General features: G+C 43.2%; 1 protein-coding gene across 3 annotated transcripts in view; it reads left to right on the top strand.

Annotated features, from left to right (window-relative positions):
- Positions 1–15,439, top strand: part of MAD1L1 (mitotic arrest deficient 1 like 1) — a 655,729-nt gene that overhangs the window by 107,047 nt on the left and 533,243 nt on the right. The gene's annotated exons all lie outside the window — the stretch shown is intronic.

Here is a 15,439-nt window from a genome sequence, read left to right as displayed (position 1 = left end):
TAGGAGCCTTCACAGTTGATTGCTCCTTTTTTCCCAAGAATTATGCATGTTTTCCCTTTGTATTTAGATTGGTTTTCTCTTTGGATTTGTCTCTCTTTTTAGAAGAAGTCATGAGGCACAACAGGTATGCTGTGCTTACATTCTGAAAGTAGGCAGTGTGGTGTGTCTGTTTTCCCACATTATACATTGGCTGTGATCAGTGCCAACTGCCATGCGTCTAATAGGTCTGTCATAACTTCCCACCTAGCAGTTAAAATGTCAGTATATTGAGAGGGCAAGAGAGTGACCTGTCCCACAAAATATTCTGTAGCCTAGTGGAATGTATATTGAGCTACAAACCAAGAGACTATATTACAGCTGTTGCCTTTCAACTGGCTGTTGTCAGGTTACCCCAGGTTTCACAGTCCATATTAACTAAGGCTCCTTCACCTTTCCTGGTGCAGGTAATGATCACTGACCCGTTTGAAAGCTAAGATAACTGAGGAGATAGATTGTAACAGAGAGATAGCCCTGTTAGTCTGTAATCTGTCAAAACAAAAAAGCAGTCGTGTAGCACTTTAAAGACTAACAAAATAATATATTAGGTGATGATCTTTTGTGGGGCAGACCCACTTGGAGTTGGAATTGGACTTTCATAGATAACTTCAATTATGGCATACCCTAACTTTGCATGCTTGGGTTTGCACCCTTACCATTTTTTTCTTGTGCAAGTATAGGCTTCAGGAGCCATATTAAGTTACTATGGGACCTAGTAATAGTTACAACTCTTGAAATTGCATTATAGTGGAAGACATTTAGAAAGGAACTCTATTTTTATTTTGGTTAATGGGAGCTGTCCTTTTAAAAGCAGCTTGTGGTACTTGATTGTAAGATATATTCGCAGAATATTTGGAATAGGATGTGAGAATTTTCCCTGTGTCCTGAGAATGGATGGCCTTGCCTGTGTGAATTCCAAACAAGTCTGTACTAGGCATCCTTCAGTTTGCATAGACTATGGATTGCGCCCTTTATAGTTTCAATTGAGGACTTCATTTACAGCGTCTACTGTGACTAGGAAGGCCCACACGAGAGTGACAGTCCTTGCTGCATCTCTTGCAGATGTGGTGGGTGTCTGGCAGGTCCTTAGTGTGCTTTGTGTGCACTCGCTTCTCCTCTGCTAGCTGTCTGATCTTCATCTCGCCCTTCTGAAGGCCCTTGTGTAACCCCTGCCTTCACCTGCTGCGGTCGTCTGCTAGTTCTTCCCAGTTGTCCAGCTCGATGTCTACCTCTCTGAGGTCTCTCTTGCAGACATCTTTGTAGCGCAACTGGGGGTGTCCGGAAGGTCTTTTGCCGGAGGCTAGCTCACCATACAGGATGTCTTTTGGAATCCTTCCATCATTCATCCTGTGGACGTGGCCAAGCCAGCAGAGTTGACGCTGCCTGAGGAGGGTGTGCGTGGTTGGGATTCCAGCTTGCTCGAGGATGGCGGTGTTGGTCACTCTGTCCTTCCATGATATTCCAAGGATGCGCCTGAGGCAGCGCAAGTGGAAGACGTTCAGCCTCTTTTCCTGGCGGGCATACAGGGTCCAAGTCTCGCTGCCATAAAGGGGGGTGCTGAGGATGCAGGCTCTGTAGACTTGCATTTTGGTGTGAGTGTACAGCTTGTTGTTATTCCATACTCTCTTGCTGAGTCTGGACAGAGTTGTGGCCGCTTTTCCGATCCTCCTATTTAGCTCAGTGTCCAACGACAGGGTGTCAGTGATGGTGGACCCGAGGTAAACAAACTCGTGGACAACCTCTAATGTACAGTTGTCAATGCTGATTGATGGGGATTCAGCAACATCCTGACCGAGTACGTTTGTCTTCTTTAGCTGATGGTAAGCCCAAAGTCCTTGCATGCTTTGGAGAACTGATCCAGCAGTTTGTGAAGCTGGTCTTCTGTGTGAGACACTACAGCAGCATCGTCTGCGAACAGCATGTCTCTGATGAGGACTTCCCGCACCTTAGACTTAGCTTTCAGCCTTGCAAGGTTAAACAGTTTCCCATCAGATCTTGTGTGCAGCAAGATGCCCTCTGTTGAAGATCCAAAGGCATGCTTCAGGAGGAGTGCGAAGAAGATCCCGAACAATGTCGGAGCAAGGACGCATCCTTGTTTGATGCCGCTCCTGATTCTGAAAGCATCCGATAATGCGCCGTCATATTGGATGGTTCTTCTCATGTCTTCGTGGAACAATTGGATCATCTTGAGTAACCGTGGAGGACAGCCTATCTTGTGGAGCAGTTTGAACAGTCCATACCTGCTGACCAAGTCAAAGGCCTTGGTCAGGTCGATGAAGGCTATGTAGAGTGGTTTCCTCTGCTCCCTGCACTTCTCCTGCAGCTGCCTTAGAGAGAAGACCATGTCAACGGTAGACCTCTCTGCGCGGAATCCACACTGCGATACACCCTCTCAGCAATCTTCTGGAGTCTGCCAAGGATGACGCAAGCGAACAGTTTACCAGTGACACTTAGGAGGGAGATTCCATGGTAGTTGTTGCAGTCGCTTTTGTCTCCTTTGTTCTTATACAGCGTTACAATGTTAGCGTCACGCATATCCTGTGGAACCTCACCCTCTTTCCAGCACAGGCACAGTAGCTCATGTAGGGGTTCCAGGAGTGTGTCCGTGGCACACTTGGTCACCTCTGGTGGTATACCATCCTGGCCAGGGGCCTTTCCTGCTGCAATGCTGTCGATGGCTCTCTTCCGTTCATCCACAGTTGGTTCTTGATCCAGTTCGTCCATTACTGGTAGGAGCTCGACGGCATCAAGGGCTGCGTCAACCACAACGTTCTCACGTGAGTACAGCTCGTAGTAGTGCTCAACCCAGCGCTCCATCTGTTTGGCTTTGTCAGTGATGACTTCACCAGATTTGGATTTCAGAGGTGCCATCTTGTTCTGGGTGGGTCCTAATGTCTTCTTCATACCCTCGTACATTCCTCTGAGATTACCAAAGTCAGCACAGGTCTGGATGCTGCTGCGTAGCTGGAGCCGGTGGTTGTTGGCACAGTGCCTGGCTGTCTGCTGTACTGTTCTTCTGGCCTCTCTAAGTGCTTGCTGGGTACTCTGGCTCGGTGAGTGTTTGTACTCCAGGAGTGCAGTGCGCTTCTTTTCAATGACTGGAATCATCTCATCGGAGTTAGCTTTGAACCAGTTGTTCGTGTTTCTAGCTCTTCTTCCAAACACTGAGAAGGCCGTGTTGTAAACTGTATCCCTCAGATGTTGCCATTTGGATGTCGCATCGGCACCCCCAGGGCCGCTGCGCAGATTTTGCTGGAGGGTCTCTCTGAACTTTTCAGCTTTCTCCGAGTTTGCCGTCTTTCTGGTGTCAATGCGGGGCCTTCCAGCAGGTTTAGAGTGGTACAGCTTTTTGGGTCTCAGCTTGAGCTTGGAGTCAACTAGCGAGTGATCTGTATCACAGTCAGCACTATGATAGCTGTGTGTCAGAAGGACGTTTTTGAGGTTATTACGCCTAGTGATGACCATGTCTAGTTGATGCCAGTGCTTTGAGTGTGGGTGTCTCCACGACACTCTGTGCTGTGGCTTCGTTTGGAAGAATGTGTTTGTGATGCACAGATTGTGGTACGTGCACAGTTCAAGGAGACGCTGTCCATAGTCATTTTTCCCACACCGAAGTGTCCTAAGCAGGAAGGCAATGAGGCCCAATCAGCTCCAACTCTTGCATTGAAGTCACCCAAGATGTACAGTTGTTCACGAGGAGGTATTTGCGCTACAGCAGCACTAAGTACGTCATAGAACTTGTCTTTTACTTCTGGTGTGGTGTACAGGGTTGGAGCATAAGCGCTGATCAGGTGGACGGGACCGGCGCAAGTTTGAAGCATGATCTGAAGAAGTCTTTCTGATCCGCCCATGACTAATTCCACCATTTGTAGAAGGGTGTTTCTGACAGCAAATCCAACACCATGCTCTCTGGGTTCTTCTTGGGCTTTACCCTGCCAGAAAAAGGTCTAGTCCTTTTCCTTTAGAGATCCCGAATCTGCGAGTCGCGTCTCTTGCAGTGCAGTGATATCGACTCGGAGCCTCTTCAGTTCCTCGTTGATGACAGCGGTCTGTCGGATGTCACTGATGGCCTGAAGATCTTCAGTCAAGCCGGTCAGCATGATCCGCACATTCCAGCAAGCAAGCTTAAATTGTTGATGTTTCTCATTTCTTGTTGATTTTCTTATTGGTTTGCCTGGTGCCCAAATTTCAGTCACTTGTCAGGTTCAGGAACCTTAAGCGTCGCGCACCCAGTGAGGCAGGTGAACTGTGGTGGGACAGTACCCTATTGACTGGGGGCTGCCCAGCTTGAGGCGGGCGGTGACTGTCCAGTGAGATGCGAGGATCTCTCCCACCGTCGAAGGCAACCCCTGGTGCTCGTTCTCTATGCCAGTCGAGCAAGAGCTTGTAATCGGTATCTGTTCCCTCCTGTGTTGATGCAACGCTGTTCAGCGATGCTGGAGTACCTCTCCGGGCGCAAGCCTGGGCACTTATTATGGAGACTCTGGGCTGCCCAGACACCAGTGTCCCCCTCTCGGCTTTACTGGTATAGTCCAAAGGAGAAGATAACCTCCACGTCCATTCAAGTCAGAGCTTGATTTAATAAAGGTACTTTACCAGAAATGACAGTGAAATCTTAGCCCTAATTGGGGAGGGGATGCCTGAGATCACTGCTAATGAGCTTCAGAGTCTTTTTCCTTATAGTTCACCAGTTTGAGTATAGCCTAGCAGAAATTTAAAAGTTTTTTCACATAATGGCCTGTTCGGTGAGTCTCACTTCTAATTCCCACTTCCTGACTTGCATCCATTATCAACCACTTTACACGAATTGGCACATTTGGAACAGAGGCCAAGAAATGCTCAGGCCATGGAGACAAGCCTTAATCTATTCCTTGAAGTGTCTCTGCCCTACTCCAGATCAAAGAGAGGCCTGTTTGCTAGGGTATTTTGTTTGGAAAACATGACTTGCTGCTTCCTGGTAGGTAAATAGAATCATAGGGCTGGAAGGGACCTCAGGGGGTCATTGAGTCCAGCCCCCTGCTTCAAACAGGATCAACACCAACTAAGTCATCCCAGCCAGAACCTTGTCAAGCCAGGACTTGAAAACCTCTAGGGATGGAGGATCTACCACCTCTCTAGGCAACACACTCCAGTGCTTCACCGCCCTCCTGGTGAAGTAGTTTTTCGTAATATCTAACCTACTCCTTTCCTTCTGTAGCTTCAGACCATTGCTCCTTGTTCTTCCATCTGTCACTACTGAGAATAGTTTCTTTCCATCCTCTTTAGAGCACCCCTTCAGGAAGTTGAAGGCTGCTATTAAATCACCCTTCAGTCTTCTCTTCTGTAAACTAAATAGGCCCAAATCCTTCAGCCTCTTTTCAAAGGTCAAAGATGGTAAACTGGTACCTTTCAAGACACAATTAGATCCACACAGTTTATGAAAACTGAAGTTTGATTATATGCATGTGTTTATAAATATGCACATTAGCTAATAAATATGTTTGCACAAAATGTCATGTGTAATTCACAAAATGTGGTAGTTACATGTGGAGGAGCAGCACAGGAGACTCTTATTCCCAAGTCCTGGGATCACTATGATGATGAAATTACAGGCCCTGTTGATGGTGAACACACAAGCTTAAGCAGAGTTTTTGTGAAAGGTCTAACACAGCTTTAGCTCTACAACTGTGTTGTGTTAAATTATTTTAACTGTCTGAAGACATCTGTACTATCCTTCTGGGAGCTAGTTCAGGTTGGCCTTGGAATGCATGAAATAATCTCATGATTGATCAGATCATGTCCCCATCTGACCAAGAAGTTTGAGTGGTTAACCTTTTTCTGCCATTTTTAGATTTGCATTTTGTCCTGGTTCACTGCAAATGACCCAGTCTCCTCTGTGTTAATTTCTAGTTAGAGTGATCACTGTTCCATTCTGCATGTATCTTGTTACATTTTGGAGGTTTGTTCCGCTATTTTAAAAATTACCCCAAAGGACAATGTAACATCCTATATGTTGCTTCATGAAATTTCAAGATCTTTTTTAAAATGCTTTTTTAAAAGTTGAAATTCAGATTTTATCTACTTTGTTTTTCCAAGAAGACTCTTTGTGGATGGAAAATCAATAGAACGATTAGGTCACATATAGGAAGGTAGAGACGCTCTAACAAATGGGTGAAGAATGGGGCTTAGACCTAACTATTTAAAACATTTTTGATTTTGTTTAACACTCTCAAACTGACAAACTCTTGGGAGGAAATGTAACATTCTTGATCTTTCTAATAAAGACTGAGAAATCTGCTCCAGCTTCCCGGTCCTCCAAAGAGAATGCTGTAAAACAGGAAAGAAAAAACATATTTTTGATATTTCAGCGGTATTCAAGCATCTTTATTTTGTGGAGGAAGGGGGGGAGAGAGGAAAATATTTCATGACTTCTTTATACGTACTGTTTGATGTCTGATTTTAAGGGCAGTCACAGAGAAGTAGCCATGTTAGTCTGTATCTTCACAAAAGAAAAAAGCAGTACTGTAGAACTTGGAAGACTAACACAATAATTTATTAGGTGATGAACTTTCATGGGACAGACCTACTCTTCAGGTCTGAAATTCTGATGAAAGTAAACTGGCATAGCGAGAATTTAGCAGAAAGATAGAAGAACAGTGGAATGAAAACTGACAAATAAGCTACATAGGACAGAAGAGGGGGCACAGGGTGGGAAAGAAAGGGAAGAAAATTACTAAATGCAAGCATCTATTAAGTTAAGTAACTTGCCTGAGATTACTATGAATATCAAAGGTGGGGAATCTGTCCTTGTAATGTGTAAGGTAATTGCTATCCTTGTTTAGACCTAGGTGCAAATGTCAAACTTGAGAATAAATTCTAGTTCAGATGTAATCAGTTGTTAGTTTCTTTGTTGTAGGATACAGATTTTCAGGTCTTTAATGCTATGGGCTACTCCACTGAAATGCTTACTGATGGGTTTATATGCATTCAGATTCCTAATTTCTGATTTGTGTCCATTCATTCTTTGGTGAAGTGTTTGTCTAGTCTGTCCAATATACATAGCAGAGGCATATTGCTGTCACATGATGGCATTTATAACATAAGTGGAGGTATAGGAATATGAGGCCCTGATTGTGTAACTGATGTGGTTAGGTCCAGTGATCGTGTCTCCAGTGTAAACGTGTGGACAAAGTTGGCAATGGGGTTTGTTGCAGGGAAAGTTCCAGGTTTAATATTTTTTTGGCATGGCGTGTGGTTGTTAGTGAGAATTTTCCTGAGACTAGGTGGTTGTCTGTAGGCAAGCACAGGCCTCTCACCCAGGGCCACTGAGAGCGTAGCATCAAGTTCCAGTGTAGATTGTTGATAATGTGCTTGAGGGGTTTGAGTTGGAGGCTATAGGTGATAAGTGGCTTTCTGTTGTTAATTCCTGGGCCTATCTAGAAGAAGCTGGTTTCTAGCTATTCATCTGGCCCTGTCAATCTGGTGTTTTGCTTCTCCCGGTGGATGATTAGATTTTACAAATGCCTGGTGGTGATCTTGAAGTTTTTGGTGTCTGTTAGTAGGACTGAAGCAGATGCAGTTGTATATAAGGACTTGACTATAAACAATGGATAGTGTGGTGTGTCCTCCATGGAAGCTGGAGGCATGTAGGTAAGTGTAGCAGTCAGCAGGTTTCTGGTGGAGAGTGGCATTGGTTTGTAGTGTAGTGTCCTGAAAATGATCTCTTGTGTGGAATTGTCAAGGGTGAGATTGGTGTGGTGCAGGTTGTTACAATCTTTTTGGAATTCTTCAAGAATCTCTTTACCATGGGTCCAAATGATAAAGATGTCATTGGCATAGTGTAAGTAAAGGACAAGTAATAGGGGATGGGAGCTGAGGAAATGTTGAGTTGGCCATAAAAATGTTAGCATACAGTGGGACCATATGCGTGCCCATAGCTTATTTCAAAATATATTAGTGCCTCAATTTACGTGAGGTTTGTGTTCCCACGCACCCTTGCCTAACTTTAATTTCATGTAAGTCAGTCAGTCTAGCTTTTTTCCCTAGTGGAACACACATTCTGCAGCTAGGGAACCTGGAGTTCCTTTTGAAAGGTAAGACCTGGGATTTGCAGTGGGGGGCAGTTGGGGATGGTGGGATGAGGCCAGGGGAATTAAGCCTGGGGTAGGTTAGGTCTGCAAGTGGGCCGGGGGGTGGAGTTGATCCGGAGTCACAGGGGATTGGGGCATGGTTGAACTGGGTGGGGTGGCGGGGTTTGAGTTAGAGCCATGTGTGGGGGTGGTGAGCTGGGGTAGGGGGGTATAGCAGAGCTGTGTGCTGGTGTTTGAACTGGAGCCACACGTGGGGGGTTTGAACTAGGGCAAGGGTGGGGTGGGGAGAGGGAGAGGTTTGAGCTGGAGCCACACCTGAGGAGTAGCGAGCTGGTGGCCTGCTCTGGTGGTAAGCTGTCGGGGTTTCAACTGGGGGACGGGGGGCGTATTGAGCCAAAGCCATATGTGAGGGGTGGGGAGCCAGAGCCAGGCACAGGTACTGAGCAGGGCCACACGGGCCTGGGGTGGTGGGGTTGAACCGGGACTAGGGGAGGCAAGACTTTGCGTTGTGCTTTATTAGCGTTAATGCAAGTTAAGTGGAACTTGAAATCATGCATTTCAAGGGTTTGCTGTAGTTTTATTCTGTGTCTTAACAGCACCTATTTCAAAATAGATGTTGTTCCTTCTGCAATGAGGTTTACTGAATTTGAAATAATGTGCCTGCTCTTATTTTGAAATAGCATCTGTGTAGTGTAGATGCTCGCAAAGTTATTGTTGAAAGAACTGCTGTTACCTTGAAATAACTTTGCTGTGTGGTTGTAGCCATGGTGTCCTGAAAAGATAAGTGTTGCTGTAGAGGCCGTAGGTTGAATATCAGATCCCTAGAATCTTGTCATGAGAGGTGATTTTATGAGTGGAAGAAGGAAGAGGATGTGACCTAAGGAAGGTTTGCAGGCAGAAGGAAATGAGGCTGACATTTTTAGGGCCTACACCTGTAATTTTGAATTTATGCTGTAAGATAGTTGAGCATTAATTGATGTCTGTATTGCAACAATTAATCTATTAGTGGTAGTTAATTTTCTGTCAACTAGGCCAGTGAGACTGTGTAGTATTGGTTACCAACCTGCTGCTTGATAAGAGAGAGTGGAGACTCATGCATGCTGGTGATTCAGCAAAATCTACTGTGGGTAATATATTCAAAATAGGCAATGCCCTACTGGGCTACTTTAGAATCGTTCCTTTTGAAGAATGATTTGTAATAGGTACTTGGATATCTAATTTGTATTTAAAAAATGTTTTTGTGTTGTGAAGTGTGAATTGACTTTCTTTCACCTCCTGGATCTCGTGATCTGTCAGGGTCCATTAGTGGAGCATGGTGTTTAATAAACATGGGAAGTGAGCTGTCCCTTCCACATCAGAAGAATAGTAACAGGGAGATAGCTGTGTTAGTCTGTATACTATCAAAACAAAAAAGCAGTCCAGTGGCACTTTAGACACGAACAAAATAATTTATTAGGTGGTGAGCTTTCGTGGGATAGACCCACTTCTTCAGACCATAGCCACTATAGTTTGAAGAAGTGAGTCTATACTTTAGAAGAAGGTTGACAGGGTGTCTTGTATCCATGTGCTTAAGTTTTCTGAGATACATAGGGGTGATCTTTTTGGTTTCTGGTCCACTGATTGAATCATTTTCCAGAAGCCTGAATTTGCTGACTAATTTGCCAGAAGAGATTGGAACCTCCAAGAAAAAGGTATTTTGACACAGAAGTGCACTGAATTTTGCAGTAACCATTTCCTGTGGCTGCAGGATCCTGCTTATGATTCCACTCGATGTTGCTAGAAATGAAGTTTGCTTCTTAGTGTAATGTTGACCTATTGGCACAAGCCTGAGTCCTAACTCAGAGGCTCTTTTCTAATTCTTAGGGTTTCCATCATGGCAGCATCCTGGATGTTTCTGTGCAGATTTTCCACACCTTACCATAGATGTTCTGTGTTTGCCTAAGACTAGTACATGTCCATCACTTAGTTCCCTCATCTATGAATCCTCCCTCACAGAGATGTGAGCTCATTACATAAAGTGCTTTGCTTCCTCCAGATGGAAGGTGCTGCAGAAATGCAAGGGCAGAGCATTTTGGAGGTGGGTGAAGAAATTCCATATCCCTTACACCACCTCATACTGTTTGTGAATCTTAACTGGTATTTGAAAATGCTTGTTTGAAAAACATGATAAGTTGTCCATCTGATTGAATAAGCCCCACCCCCTTCAGCCTGAAAAGCTCTTGAGCACGTTTATCTCCATTAGAAATTCATTGAGTGAGGAGAATTCCTTAAGTACCAGTACATTATTGTACCTTCTGCACTCCATCAACAATTGTTGCAAACACTGCCAGCCTCAAGTGTTCAAAAATCCTAGCAGGCTCCACAAAAACTGACTTAAAAATATTGGGGATTCTTTTTATTTGCCTTCTGTGTTTTGAGCCTTTAGGTTCACACATGGGTCACATTTTCAAGCGTTTCTCTGCAACTTAAATTACTAGATACCCTTGTTGGAAGTGAAAGTTGAAATTTTCATGTTGTCAGCTACCTCCAGGAGCTAAAAGAAAAACATCAGATTTTGCAAGACTTGCAGTGAAACCACAAGTGCTGGCAACACTGATGCAAGGGGAAAAAGCTAGATACAGCACATTTTTTCAAAATTGGCCTTCACCATATTTTTAGAACCCTGAACCACTGCTATGAGTGCTTACTTAAGAGGAATGATTATTAAAGGTCCTAATCTTCTATTTGAATCAGGACTCTCCTGTATGAATAGGGGGCGGACGCATGATGAAGTCATTGTTAGTCCTGTTTCTAAGTGACACGCCAATTGGAAGAGAGTTTTCTCTCTAGCCCTCATACAAAAATTAAAACATACATTAAAATCTGAAGATATTGCAGATTTCCATGACAAAATTCAGTGGCTCCCCTTCTGGAGTCACAAGTTTTAGATGGTTTTGTGGGTTTGAACTCTTAAGTCACCCAGGAACAAGATGTCTGAAGAGGTAGTAATCTCTCTATATATTAGTTATTGTGTTTCCTTCACACAAAATATGCTTCCAGATTACCTGAATTAGGTTGTTTTGAAACAAAAGTATATATAAAGAAGTAGAATGACTGAGCAAAAAAAAAAAAGCACAGCAATAGACAGCAAGGGGAAGATCAGTGCTGCTGTGGTCTATATTCTGAGGTTCAATTTATGACTCCTAATGCTAAATCAAACCCTGAGAGAACCCCCATCGACCACGATACTCCTCACTATTGCTGTAATGAGGAGTAAGGGAAGTTGACGAGAGAGTTTCTTCTGTCGACCTACCGTGGTGGGGCTGCGCCTGAAATTCGACATAAGGTAGGTTGACTCCAGCTACTCAGTTCTCGAAGCAGGAGTTGCATATTTTAGGTTGAATTTCTTTTCTAGTGTATACCAGCTGTTAGAGACCTACCTTTCCTCATGCATTCTCCTCTTTCTTACAGTACCTCCTTACAACTTTGCCCTGAAGAGTGAATACCTGTGAAAGGGAACAGCTAAGTCCTTGAATACTAACATCCAAGTACTGCCTCTACACCTTTGTGCAGCATATGTCATAGGAACCTCTTAACAGGATGGCTATTTGTTATTTCACTACTCAGCTACAGAGATCAAGAGTTACTTAACTTTACCCTAGTCGTCTTTAGTTTCTGCCCTTACTCTGAAAATTCATTAACTTTAACTTTATCAACCTCCCCAGTCCCCCAGCAATAACTGTCCTTTCTTGTTTTTCCTTTGTACCATTTTTAAGCTCAGTATTATCCACTTTTTTGTTTTTTTAAAAAAGTTTCCAATAGTAGATTTAAAAATTACCAGTTTCAACTGGCCATGGGGTAACAAGTAATGTTCATTTTTCTACTGCATTGGTTAAGTATTCCCTTGACTACAAGAGCAGAGAATTAAAGAACTATAGTTAGTGGATTCATCCTCCTCGCTCAGCATGGCTTCCTATATAAATTTCAATCCCTGGCTTTCTTTAGCAGCAGGAACAGAGATTCATGTGATGCTGTGGTCATTCAATCAGTTTTAGAAGTTCTTGAATTTTTTCCACTGGATTCCATAAATGCTTTCTTCCTTGCTCTGAATTGTAGATCTCTGTTGTCCCCATTGCCATAAGGATAGGGGAAGGAGAGAGGTCATCCCCTACAGGTAAATTGTTTAGTGATGATGCACCCTGTTACTTGCAGAAATTCTGTAAGATGTTGTTTATGTTACCTTACTGGGGAGATAGACATTTGTGGAAAGTGAAGTATAAGATGGAAGATGGGAAAGTCTGGATATTGGCTGTTTACAAATTGTGATGATATTATTAGAACAAGGAGAGCTTTTATTCAGTAATGAATTTATTTTTACTTCTAATGCAACAGAAGTCATAGCCAGCTGTTGGCTGCAGCCTTTAGTTTTGTGATCTGCTGAGCAGATGGAGAGTGGTTCTCCTCTATATGAAAAATGATCTTTTGACCTCTCCACCTGCTTTACACATCTCATACCACCATAACAGCCACCACCTAACTACAGTAATTGACAGACAAATAAAAGTATGTGCACCTCTGATACAATGAGGCCCAGTATGACCTGCAGATTGGGACACAAACCTATCCTTCTGTGAGGCTGTGGATACTTGTTGTTGTTATTGTTCCCCCTCATAGCAGCCACGCACTAGTATAATGTACTAGAATCTTCTTGATTGCTTTATTTTGCTCCCTTTGGTGTATTGACCTTAGTTAATAGGGAAGAAGCAGAAGGCAGACTGGGCTCAAAGCAGAGACATTTTATGACAAAAGGGGCAGTAAAATAAGAACTACAGTACACAAGTGAACTAGTGGCTGGCCAGACAGCATGTTGGGCCTGTAGTAAAGAAAAGCAAACTTGGGCCCAAAGTGGCCTAGAGCCATAAACTCCTTTTTGAATGGATTCTTTTTTGCTTCGAGCAAATCAATTTGTCGTATTACATGACTTATTAAATACCTTTTTGTTTATCCATTGTTAGCTGACTGATTGTTATGATAGCGTACATATGTGATGGGGTTAAGAGGGCAATCCACACCAGTGCAGCTTTTTCTCTCCACTTGATTTGCACCTCTGGGTGCCTTACAATGCTTTGCTTCTGCAGCTGCCAGTGTGGGGTGCTCATAGCTGGCCTACAAACACATGGGCTGTAAACTAAGTGTCTCCGTGCCGGACAGATATGGTTCATTAGCAGTGATCCACAAGAATTTAGATTGGAATATTAGAAAACATTTAGATTGGCATTTTAGAAAAATTTCACCAGGAGAGTGGTGAAGCACTGGGATGCTTTACCTAGAGATGTGGAACCTCTGTCCCTTAGGTTTTTAAGTCTGGCTTGACAAAGTCCTGCCTGGGGTGATCTAGTTAGGGCTGTTCCTGCTTCAGGCAGTGGACTGGACTAGACAACATCCTGAGGTCCCTTCCAGACCTAGGATTCTATGATTCTATGAAAAGTGTACAAACAAATGGTTTGGAAGCAAGGAACTAATGAAAAAGTATGGGCTTGTGATACAAGAGGATGATTTTTGGGAGTGGAGTGTTCTCTGTTCTTCTGTAAAACATCATCTCAGCGTACAGCAATATTGTGAAAGGGAGTGAAATATTTGGTTGCATTAGCAAATGATTTGAAGATCATGGCATTGTTGGATTCTCATTTAGAATGTTGGTGAATTATGGTGGATATTATAAAGGATATTGACAAGGCTTAAATTCAACTGGAGCAGAGTGCCAGTAAATATTTTCAAACCTACGTGAGTCTATGTGGCATCCCTTGGGGTTGAAGCCTGAACTCTTGGGTCTCTGGGAAATACCTGAGGAAAATGTAAGCCCTGCATATTGCCATTGCCTTAGACAGATAGCAGCTTGAGGTAACACATTAAAGCATAAAGAATCCAAACTTTTGGGGCAGTTTTAGAAAGTTGGCTTGCTGCTCTCTGAATAAGATTAAAAGAGACATATGATCAGTGCTGCCTGTAAGCTGAACGCTGGGGCAGCCGCCCAGGAGAGGTTCACGTGTCACACAGCTGAGTAGCAGAACTCCCAGAGTTGTCCACAGCCAGCAGCATGTGTTTCCATTGGTGGTGCACATTCCTCAGTGCACATAGCCAATCCTGAGTAGAAGAAATTACAGGGAACACTGCAAAGATCATCTTTTCTTATTATGAAAAGAATCAGTTTAGATGATAGATTATTTACATAGTGCAACAGAATGCTCAGAATTAGCAACTGAACCAGCACTCTAGTCACTGTTTAACCACTTAGACCCCTGGGAGGGTCTGATTCAAGAGAGGAGTTGAGGATTATCAGATAAGATTGGGACTGGGAAACCAGTTAACACCGAGACTTGATAAAAGAGGTGGGTGGAAGGAACAGAAGAAAAGAGAGAGAACAGTAAAAGAGAATTCAAAAGAGGCTTTTCTCCCTTCCCCTTTGGAAAAGGGGTAATAAAATTGCATGGTGTTGTAAGTACCATATCTGGACAGAGTTGACGGTGATGGAACGAAACAGTCTAAATAAGATAAATGGCAATACCTACTCAAGCCAAGGTCCTTGGGTGGTCAGCATGACGCAAAGAAAATGGGAGCAGTAGGTGCCCCATCACAGATGAATTAAGAATTTGAGAACTAGAGGTTCTGTTAAACATTAGGAAGCTAGGAATGAATGAGACGTTCAATTGCATCTACTTGATACAAAGGATGATAAATGTACAGCATAGCTTATGGAAGAAAGATACGGAAGCACAGGGTAGGTACCATATAAAATCTAGTTACTTGGGCAGGCATTTGATTAGTTTTGTAATTAGGTTTTGTGATTTTTTTTGCTAGCAAGTTATTAGGACTTGGTTGTGTTAGATTCGGGTAATTGGTAATTTGGTTGTTCTTATTGATGTCAGATGCCTTAGGTATGGGCACTAATATACCAAAAAAAAAAAAAAAAGGCCCTGACTAACTGAGCTCCGAGAACGCTCCTACATTGAAATGTAGAAAAAATATTAAAAATATGCTTTAGAATGGTGAATAATGTAATACTTTATAGTTTCTCACATGAGATAGCACTCCAGAAGGAATCTTTTCTTCTCAGTGATCATCTCAGAAGAAAGTGAGAGAGAGCAGTAATAAGTTAAGCTTCCTTTTTATACCACCTCTCATTTTTTCAGTGGATGAAAACTTTTATAGATATACATACAGTACATGTGCCACAGCATGGGTGGTATGGAGATATGATAATAGGCCAATGATGTGGGTATATTATATGTAAAGGTGCATTTTACATTGAACTTTAAATGGAACATAACCTAATTGGACTTTATGGGTACTGACCA

The sequence above is a fragment of the Carettochelys insculpta genome, chromosome 16, assembly GCF_033958435.1.
Source record: "Carettochelys insculpta isolate YL-2023 chromosome 16, ASM3395843v1, whole genome shotgun sequence".
NCBI lineage: Eukaryota > Metazoa > Chordata > Testudines > Carettochelyidae > Carettochelys > Carettochelys insculpta.
This window is presented reverse-complemented; position numbering and strand designations above follow the sequence as displayed.